Raw genomic sequence first — 11,774 nt, forward strand, 5'->3', positions numbered from 1 at the left:
TATAAGTTCTTGTATTAATTTATTTTATGTTTGCTTACTGTATCCTAGCTTCTTTGTTTTATTTTGTTTTGTTTTGATATGCCCACATGAGTTGCTTGAGTGAGCTAGCTTGATTATTTTTGCCTTTGGTGCTCTGATGTTCTGTCACCAGATGGCTAGAGCTGTTATCAGGTATATCAGTCTAGGAGTCCATTCACTTCTATGAATTCACCTCAGGTGTCCAGGTAGCTGATGATCAAGTGTGTGGTACAGGTTCTGTCCTACAGTCTTAGAGAGGCAGGGGTGATTGGTGTAGGTACCGGTATCTGGTTGCAGCAGGAGGTCATGCTCTGAAGTAAGCACAGGGCTGAGAATCAACCCCCAAGTGTCTCTGAGGAAAGCGTGTCCCTCTTCCCTTGAGCATAGAGGTGGGTAGGCTCTGCACATGGACCATGGGCACCCAATGCTTTTGGTTGTAAGGTACCAGTTATCCTTGGAGCCCTGTCACGGGTGGCTGGGTGACCTGAATGGAGCCACCAGTTCTTAGGCCCCTGATGTGGGTGGATGAGGACCCTGTTTAATAGGCAAAGTGGTGTCAAACATCAAACACCCACCTCTCCACCGCACAGCTGAAACAGTTGTAGTCTGCCACTAAAAGCCTATTCTCCTGAAACAGGCCCCACAGGTCCATGCAGGTGGGAAAGGTGTTTAAAGCCCATGGACCGTTTATGCCTGGACAGGAGCCGTTTCTGTCCTGGGCTCCCCAGGTTAGTGGAACTGGCAAACTATCTTTTCCCTGAATTGCAAATTTATTCCTTCTCAAATGCCAGGAGGATGGCTCCAGGCCCTCATCAGGGCCTATCTCAGGCCCAGGGAAATCAGCATCCACTGAAGCTGGCTTGAGTGCAGGGGGTGTGGTAAAATGTACACAAGTACTTAGCTTTTGCCGAGAACGCCGTTCTTCTCTGGTTCTGGAGGTGTGTGTAGGCTGCGCGGCTGGCTGCTTCTCCCTGAGGAAACTACGGCTGAATGCTACTACCTGCCCGCTGCAGGTGTTCCTGGGAATGGTGTCTGAGGGATCCAGCGATTCAGGTCTGGTAACTCCTCTCCATTTCTGAACCATGTCTCTCTTCCCCTGACACTCAGTCCATTTTCTAACTTTGCCTTTGATGTTCAGGGCTCCTAGCTTGTCATAAATATATTTGTTGCACTTGTTTTTTGGGGTCTTTACTTTGAGAGGGTTCACAGGAAGCATATGGCTATTCTGCCATCTTGGCCCTGCCTCCAAAAGACCTCTTTACAGCTTTGAAAAGCAAAGATGTCACTTTAAGGAGTAAGGTGTGCATAACCCAAGCCATGTTCTTTTCAATCACCTCATAAGCGTGGGAAACCTGGACAATGAATAAAGAAAAATTGATGTCTTTGACTTATGGTGTTGATAAAGAATATTGAATTTACATTGGACTGCCCAAAAATGGAACAAATCTGTCTTGGAAGAAGTACAGCCAGAATTCTCCTTAGAAGGGAGGATTGCGAGGCTTTGTCACGTGTACTTTGGACATGTTATCAGGAAGGATCAGTCCCTAGAGAAGGACATCATGCTTGATAAAGTAGAGGGTCCATGAAAAATAGGAAACCTTCAACAAGGTGTTTGACACATTGCTGCAACAGTAGGCTCAAACATAGCAATGATTGAGAGAATGGCACAGGACTGGAAAACATTTTATTCTGTTATACATATGGTTGCTATGAGTCAGAACCAACTTGATGCACCTAACAACAATCATGATGGGTAGTTGCATGGATAAGGTGATGGGCTCTTAGTGCATGGTCTTATCCATGAGGGTGTCACCAAAAATGAAATGGGCAGACCCACTGAAGTCTTATATGATTTGTGTAATCAATACACTAGAATGCCAGGCTTGGAAGTCAATTACATAAACATATAGGACCTTGACATCAGTGCAATTCCTTAGGGCCCACTAGCTTGTGATCTGTCAGGATAAACAAAAATAGCCTCTCTAAATTAAAAGAAGAATCGGACTGGGATTAGATTTTCATCATAAAAAAAAAAAAGAATTTTTTTTTTATACCTATCATTAATTCTGGGACTTGCCTTTTTCTTGGTGTTTACATCTCCAGCTTATTTTCTTATTTTGTCTGAATGCAACCATAGATAATTTTCTGAGAAAAAGAGGCAAGCTTCTAAGTCCTTGCATGTCCAAAATTATCTTGGTTGTCTCACATTTGGGCTGGATGTAGAACTGTAGATCAGGGTGGACAAACTATTACCCAGGGACCAAATTCAACCTGCCACCTGTTTTTGTAAGTTAAGTCTTTACTGATCCAGCCACACTCATTCATTTATGTATTTTCTATGGCTGCTTTCATGCAGGGAGCCTTGGTGGTGAAGTGATAGAGCTACGGCTGCTAACCAAAAGGTCGGCAGTTTGAATCTACCAGCCACTCTTCGGAAACCTATGAGGCAGTTCCGCTGTGTCCTATAGGGTTGCTATGAGTTGGAATTGACTCAAAGGCAATGGGTTTTTCATTATCAGGGCTTTTGTGCTAAAGCAGCAAAGTTGAGTAGTTGTGACAGACAACATATGGCCCATAAAGCCTAAAATATTTACTATCTGGCCCTTTACAGGAAAAGTTTGCTGATCCTTGCTCTAAGACAAAACGCAATTTCTCTGAGAACTTTTAAAGTCTTCCTCTGTTGCTTTCTACATCTGATGATAAGAAGACTGTTGCCAATCTAATTCTTGTTCCTTTTTAGGTAACCTGTTTTTTTTCACTGTTCTATCTCTGGAAGCTTTTAGGATCCCCTCTTCATCTTTGATGTTCTGGAATAGTGAGGTGGCCAGGCCTGAGTTTTTTCCTTATTTCTTCTGCAAGGCACTGAATGTGGTCCTTCAATCTGAGGACTCTTATTTTTCAGCTCTGGGAAGTTCTCATATTTTTTTGAGAATTTCTTTTGCTCTGTCTTTTGGTTTTGAATTTCCTGTTAGTATTTTTTTTTTTACTGTAATCTGCTAGACTTCCTGGATTGATCTTCTGAGCCTTTTATCTTTTCTGTTATCTTTTCCCTTTTATAATCTTTTTGTTCTAGTATTATGGGTTGAACTGTGTCCACCCAAAATATGTGTTGTAAATCTTAACCTCCATGTCTCTATGATAAATGGAGAAACATGGAAGTTGTCAAGGATTTCATTTTATTTCGATTCACAATCAACACCCATGGAAGCAGCAGTCATTTTCAGGAATGCAACGCAAACTTGATTAAACACAATCTTTCATAATATTTGATATATTGGTTTCCCTTTTTCTGAGGCCTCAAGCTGTAAAGACCATGCATACCTGGAGCTTCCAGTGGCCATATCACCTGACTGCATGGAAAAAAAAAAAAAAAAAAAAACTGCCTGTAGAATGAAGCCAATATGGTGAAAAAGGGAAAGACAGAGAGAGAGAGAGAGAGAGAGTAGGAGAGCGAGAGAAAGAAAGAAAATAAAGGAGAAACAGAAACTCACACTGCCCCCTTCTTGGATCCAACTGTGTTTGACTTCCACTGTGAAATTTCAAATTATGTGAGCCAAGAAATTCTCTTTGTGGCTGAAGTAGTTTAACTTTCATTCTGTCATTTGAAACTGAAGAGTCCAGACTAATCCAGGAGGTTGCCATGGGTGACAGAAATCTGATCCTACTTCTACTGAGGACTCCAGAATGGGGGTGCCCAAGTGCTATGGTTAGGGGAACTCAGTAAAGACCCCTGACTACAACCTTGACATGGAGCAAGTATAGCCACACCATTTCAAATGGTCCATGTGAGCAACGGGTATGGGTCACCAGGAAAGGCGGCCATGGAGGACTGAGCCTTTTTACCACATGTCTTGGGCTGGACTCGTGTTATCAAGCCTTGAAGTTATCAAGGAATGGGGAAGAGTTCCTCCCAAAACATAACTTCAATTGCCCATTTACCTGGGTGAAGTGAGCCAAATGGATTTCAGTTGAAAAGATAAAGCAATGTGACATTTCTTGCACTCCAGTATCATGGAGAAAATTCATACGTGTGACTCCTTTCTCTTTAACTTCATTATTATCCTCATCACATTTCCAAAGTCTACACTAAAAAGACAAAAACCAAACCCATTGCTGTCCAGCCGATTCTGATTAATAACAACCCTAAAGGACAGAGTAGAAGTGCCCCAGAGGGTTTCCAAGGTGGCAACCCTTGGTGGATTGGAACAGCTGACCTTTGGGTTAGCAGCCAAGTTCTTAACCACTGCACCAAAAAAAGTCTATACTACTCAGTGTTAAATTACACCATGTGTGAGATATTAATGGCCAACCTGAGGCCAATCTGTTATGGATTGAATTATGCCCTCCAAAAATGTGTATCAACTTGTCTAGGTGGTGATTTCCGACGTTGTGTGATTGTCCACCATTTTGTCATCTGATGTGTTTTTCCTGTGTGTTGTAAATCCTAAATCTGTGATGTAAATGAGGCAGGATTAGAGGAAGCTATGTTAATGAGGCAGGTCTTAATCAGCAAGATATAGGCTGTGTCTTAAGTCAATCTCTTTTGAGATATAAAAGGTAGAAGTGAGCAGAAAGACAGGTGACCTCACAGCAGCAGGAAACAGAGCCAGGAGAACAGTGTGTCCTTTGGGCCTGGGGTGTCTGTGCTGAGAAGCTCTTCAACTGGGGAAGATTGATGACAAGGAATTTCTCCCAGAGCCAACAGAGAAAGAAATCCTTCCCCTGGAGTTGACGCCCTGAGTTTGGACTTCTAGCCTCCTAAACTGTGAGAAAATAAATTTCTGTTCGTTATAAGTCATCCATTTGTGGTATTTGTGTTATAGCAGCGCTAGATAATTAAGACACCAACCTTCTTTCATTTTTTCTCACCAAGGTTTGAAACAGCTTGGTGTCTTTTCCTATCTGGGTTCACCTTGTTGTACTTTGATGTTATACACAACATTTTCAGATCAAGACCTGAAATAATTTGTCAGTCAAGTCCTTAGCTGCTGCAGTAATGGAACAAATGTGATCCAAAAACAGATTAAAACAAGCAAGACAGTTAACTTCATATAGTAACAAAAGGCTAGCAGTGAATTCAGGAGCCCTGGTGGTGCAGTGGTTAAGTGCTTATCTGCGAAATATAACAAGGTACCTAGCTGATTCTTTTGTATGCGTAAGAATCACCTGGGTATCTTGTTAAAACGTAGATTTGAATTTAGTATATCTGAGGTGGAAATGCAAATTGTCAACAGGGGTTTCAAACTGGAATGAACCCTTTGGAAGCCCTGCCACTAACTGGCTGCCTTGGGGACAGAGGGTGGCTAAGAAAGAGGGGCGGGAAGGAGGCTTCATACCTTTTTGTATCTTTTGGGTTTTGAACCATGTGACTGGAATATCTTATCACAAAAATTAAACCTCAGAAAAAGAAATGCAAAAGGAAATTACGTTTGTTAAAGAGGGGAAGAGAAGAGTGATGGGCAAGTCACTGTAGTTTCATATTTGTACTTAGGAAGCCCTCCAGTGGGACCGATCCTGCCCTGGCTGCTTCTCCTCTGTCCTTTGGAGGTCACAACCTGAGGTCTTCTTGAGGACAAACCTTGCCAGGTTTCACAGCAGGGGAAGGGCAGATCTCCTTCGCTAGAAGTGACTTTATTAAGTAATTTTCCTACTTCTGCCAAGTTGGGACTGAATATGATCATCTTAGCCTAACATTAGGAGCCCTGGTGGTTCAGTGGCCATCAGCTGCTAGTCAAATCCACTGACTGCTCCTCGGGAGAAAGATGTGGCAGTCCGCTTCCATAATTACAGTTTTAGAAACACTATGGGGCAGTTCCGCTCTATCACATGGCGTTGCTATGAGTTGAAGTCTACTCAAAGGCACCCAATGGGAGCCTAAAATTAGTCCAAATATGTAGCCTATCTTCAAAGTTTATTTTCCTTGAGAGGGGATAAGCAGGCACAGAAATAACTTTAAAGCCAGTAGAAAGGGATAAGTGACAAAAGAGAGGTAGCAATAAAATTCTAGAGTATTTGTGTTAATGTGTTTTAAAGTGCTTAAAAAAATGAGTCAGGCAAGATAAGATATTCTTCTGGAATTGGTTTAACAAGAAGCAAGAGTTTAAAGTTCACTGTGAAAGCCACTTAGAAAAGCAAAAGCAACAAGTGCTAAGAATTTAACTTAACTCAGTGGACATTGATTATGGGCCTAGTAAGTGCAAGATAAGTTTACAGAACAATACAAAGAACTGCACGCATTATGGCCTTGAAAAGAAAGTCTCTGTTTAAAAAGCAGGATTGGAGGAGGAGGGTATGCTGTTACTGAATGGCCTAAAAGTAAAATCTGTCTCTTGCTTATAAGAACACAAAATAAAAACCTATAAACTAAAATGCATTATATGATGGAAAAGATTTTTGAGTTTTACAAAGGTTAGAAATGGAGGGCTGTTTAAAAACCCACAGAAAAAGGCATTAAGAGAGGTGTAGTCACTCTATAACAGTGAAAGGTGCATAGTAGAAAGCAGTGACCCATGGCTGGGAAAAACCTGTGCTCATTTTTCAAATATTTACCATTAAACTTGATAATGAAGTACAAATGGATGAGTGCCAAGAAAGCAGGGTACTCATGTCAGAGAAATAGGGACTATGATCCTAAATATACTTACAGAAGAAAAAAAGAAAAACTGTGGAATAATTTTGATAAAAAGGCACAAGGCCCTTTTGGCTTCACTAGAGAAAGTTTTCAAACATTTGTAGAAGAAATACACTCTGCTAAGTAACCTCTCTTTCATTACAGGAAAGAATGGGCATTGTTATGTGGAACACTTATGCTCTATTCCTGATGTTTCCTTTCATGGGTTGAACATCCATTAGTATGACACTTCTGGTCTTCCTACATCTCTTCCCTCATTCTTCCTTGGGTGAGTCTTACCTGATTGCCAAGTGTGGGAGAAGACACTGGGCATGCCCAGTTAGTACCTCTGTCTCTTTCCTCTTTGGGGTCTGCCTGCCTACAGAGGGAATGCACCCTGGTATGCTCTTGGCTGGGTGGCTAGCTCAGCTGTAAAGGCTCTGCCCCTGTAGTTGTCCAGCATTGCCTGTGACTGTGGCCATTGAGTCAATTCTAACTCATAGCAACACTACACGACAGAGTAGAACTGCCCCATAGGGTTTCCAAGGAGGGGCTGGTGGATTCGAACTGCGGAAATTTTGCTCAGCAGCTGAGTTCTTAACCATTATACCACCAGGGCTTCTCCTGCCTGTGACTAGGTAAGCTTATTATCTAATTCCAGGATGTGGAATTAGAAAGCCCATTATTGCCATACTCATAAACTACACCCTCCAATTTTGCCTTAATTCATTTTAAAAAATCAGAGATAATTTATCTTACCTGAATGACTCATTTGTCTCTTAATTGGTCAAAAATTATGAGCAGAGGAAAGAATGTTATTATTTAACAATTTCCCTTCAAAATTCAAATGTGATGTGCTAGCTAGGAATTTAAGAAATAAATAAGCAGTACTAGAGAAGCAAACTGCAGGTAGCATTTGAGGCAAGTTGCTGCTTCTATATAGGCAAGGCTGCAGGTGACAATCTTAGCAGACACGAACAGGTTCATGAAGAGGGACTTGGCAAAACATCAGCACCAGGGCTCCAGCAAAGGTGAGGGCCATGCAGGCCTTAATGTGTGGGCTACTGCAACTTGAACTTGAAGTAGAAAGAGCCAACCTTTGCACATGTGCAGGGGATTGCAGGGGCCTTTAGCAGATGCCAGTGTTGTGGGGGCTTCAGGCAGCACAATTACACAGTGAGCATAGCTGAAGCAAGGATTCAATATGGGGGAAAGGGTGCCTACCATATGCAAGTGCTCCAGACACAGAGGGCTGGGGCGCAGAACAATACTTTGCTGCATTTTCTGTGTTTCTTTAGCCATCTCTGCAGGCCAGGACTTTAGTTCCAGCTAAGTTCTACTTCCACCACCATCTGTCTGTTTCTTGTACTATGGCATATAGGCCGGAAGCTATGTCACCAGTATTTTAAATACCAGCAAGTTCACCCATGGTGGAAAGGTTTCAGTGGAGCTAGCAGACTAAGGCAGATTAGGAAGGAAGGCCTTGTGACCTGCTTCCAAAAATCAGCCAATAAAAACCAATGGATCACAACAGAATATTGTCTGATATAGTGCTGGAAGATAAGCTCTCTAGGATGGAAGGCACTCAAAATACACAGTGGCCACAGGAATGGACTTGAGCATACCAATGATTCTGAAGATGGCTCAAGACCAGATAACATATTGTCCTGTTGTGTTTGGGGGTCACCATGTGTCAGACCTGACTCGATGACAACTGACAACAAGTTCTAGTGTACTATTAGAGGGCGGTGCTTCTCAGACCTCAGTATGCACATGAATAACCTGGAGATTTTGTTCAAATGCAGATTCCGATTCAGTTGGTCTAGGATGGTGACTAAAATGTGGACCATACTTTGAGTACCAAGGTGGGTGCCACCCCAGATCTACTGAATCAGGATTTGCATTTTAACAAGACCGTTGGGTGATTTTCAGGCACACTCAATTTTGAGAAGTGCTGCTCTAGGGCACTAGGGTTTTAGTTTTTAGCATTAAAGGCCTATGTAGTCAGCGTAGACCACTGCCCAAATCCCATTCTTCTTATATTTTTTGAATTGCCTCTGAGCCAAGAGACTACACTATAGAGCAGTGGTTCTCAACTGGAGGTGAAAGTACCTCCCAGAATACATTTGTCCATGTTTTTTTTTTTGGAGACACATTAGGTTGTCACATCTGGGAGGATGCTACTGGCATCTAGTGGGGAGAAGCCAGGGATGCTGGTAAACATCCTACAAAATATGGGACAGCCCCCCAAGAAAAAGAATTATCTGGTCAGAAATGTTAACAGTCCCATGACAGGGCTGCAAGATACATAAAACAAACTCTATCAGCATTGAAAAGTGAGATAGACAGCTCCACAATAATAGTAGGAGACTTCAACACACCACTTTCGGTGAAGGACAAGACATCCAGAAAGAAGCTCAAAAAAGACACAGAAGATCTAAATGCCACAATCAACCAACTTGACCTCGTAGACATACACAGAACACTCCACCCAACACCAACCAACTATACTTTCTTTTCTAGTGCACATGGAACATTCTCTAGAATAGACCACGTATTAGGTTGTAAAGCAAGCCTTAGCAGAATCCAAAACATTGAAATACTACAAAGCATCTTCTCTGACCATAAGGCCATAAAAGTGGAAATCAATAACAGGAAAAGCAGGGAAAAGAAATCAAACACTTGGAAACTGAACAATACCCTGCTCAAAAAAGACTGGATTATAGAAGACATTAAGGATGAAATAAATAAATTCAGAGAATCCAATGAGGATGAAAACACTTCCTATGAGAACCTTTGGGACACAGCAAAAGCGGTGCTCAGAGGCCAATTTATATCAATAAATGCACACATCCCAAAAGAAGAAAGGGCCAAAATCAAAGAACTATCCCTAAAACTTGGACAAATAGAAAGAGAGCAAGAAAAGAAACCCACAGGCACCAGAAGAAAACAAACAATAAAAATTAGAGCTGAACTAAATGAAATAGAAAGCAGAAAAACAATTGAAAAAATTAACAAGACCAAAAGCTGTTTTTTTTTTTTTTAAACTCAACAAAATTGATAAACCATTGGCCAAAGCGACAAAAGAAAAACAGGAGAGGAAGCAAATAACCAGAAGAGGAAATGAAATGGGCGATATTACAACAGACCCAACTGAAATTAAAAGAATCATATCAGATTACTATGAAAAACTATACTCATATAAATTGGAAAACCTAGAAGGAATGGATGAATCCCTAGAAACACACTGTCTACCTAAACTAACACAAACAGAGGTAGAACAACTGAATAATCGCATAAGAAAAGAAGAGATTGAAAAGGTAATCCAAAAACTCCCGCGAAAAAAAGCCCTGGTCCAGATGGCTTCACTGCAGAGTTCTACCAAACTTTCAGAGAAGAGTTAACACCATTAGTACTAAAGGTATTTTAGAGCATAGAAAAGGATAGAATACTACCAAACTCATTCTGTGAAGCCACCATATCCCTGATACCAAAACCAGGTAAAGACACCACCCAAAAAGAAAAGGAAATTATAGACCTACATCCCTCATGAATGTAGATGCAAAAATCCTCATCAAAATACTAGCCAACAGAATTCAACAGCATATCAAAAAAATAATTCACCATGACCAAGTGGGATTCATACCAGTATGCAGAGATGGTTCAACATTAGAAAAACAATTAATGTAATCTACCACATAAATAAAACAAAAGACGAGAATCACGTGATTTTATCAATTGATGCAGAAAAGGCATTTGACAAAGTTCAGCACTCATTCATGTATAAAAACTCTCAGCAAAATAGAAACAGAAGGACAATTCCTCAACTTGATAAAGGGCATTTATACAAAGCCAAGAGCCAACATCACCCTAAATGGAGAGAGCCTGAAAACATTCCCATTGAGATCGGGAACCAGACAAGGATGCCCTTTATCACTACTCTTATTACAACATTGTGCTGGAAGTCCTAGTCAGAGCAATTAGGCTAGAGAAAGAAATAAAGGGCATCCAGATTGGCAAGGAAGAAGTAAAAATATCTCTATTTGCAGATGACATGATCTTATACACAGAAAACCCTAAGGAATCCTCCAGAAAACTACTGAAACTAATAGAAGAGTTCAGCAGACTATCAGCATACAAGAGAAACATACAAAAATCAGTTGGATTCCTCTACAGCAACAAAAAGAACATCGAAGAGGAAAATCACCAAATCAATGCCATTTACAGTAGCCCCCAAGAAGATAAAATACTTAGGAATAAATCTTACCAGAGAGGTAAAAGACTTATACAAAGAAAACTACAGTACACTTCTACATGAAACCAAAAGAGATTTACATAAGTGGAAGAACATACCTTGCTCATGGATAGGAAGACTTAACATTATAAAAATGTCTATTCTACCGAAAGGGATCTATACATTTAATGCAATTCCGATCCAAATCCCAACGACATTCTTTAACGAGATGGAGAAACAAATCACCAATTTCATATGGAAGGGAAAGAGGCCCCTGATAAATAAGGCATTGCTGAAAAAGAAGAACAAAGTGGGAGGCCTTACTTTACCTGATTTTAGAACCTATTATACCGCCACAGTAGTCAAAACAGCCTGGTACTGGTACAACAACAGGAACATAGACCAATGGAACAGAATTGAGAATCCAGACATAAATCCATCCACATATGAGCAGTTAATATTTGACAAAGGCCCCAAAACAGTTAAATGGGAAAAAGACAGTCTTTTTAACAAACACTATTGGCATAACTGGATATTCATCTACAAAAAAATGAAACAAAGACCCCTACCTCACTCGATGCACAAAAACTAACTCAAAATGGATCAAAGACCTAAATATAAAATCTAAAACGATAAAGATCATGGAAGAAAAAATAGGGACAATGTTAGGAGCCCTAATGCATGGCATAAACAATATACAAAACATTATAAAGAACGCAGAAGAAAAACTAGATAACTGGGAGCTCCTAAAAATCAAGCACCTATGCTCATCCAAAGACTTCACCAAAAGAGTAAAAAGGCAACCTACAGACTGGGAAAAAGTTTTAGCTATGACATTTCGGATCAGTGCCGGATCTCTAAAATCTACATGATACTGCAAAAACTCAACTGCAAAAAGACAAATAACCCAAT

The sequence above is a fragment of the Loxodonta africana genome, chromosome 3 (genome assembly GCF_030014295.1).
Source record: "Loxodonta africana isolate mLoxAfr1 chromosome 3, mLoxAfr1.hap2, whole genome shotgun sequence".
Taxonomy (NCBI): Eukaryota; Metazoa; Chordata; class Mammalia; order Proboscidea; family Elephantidae; genus Loxodonta; species Loxodonta africana.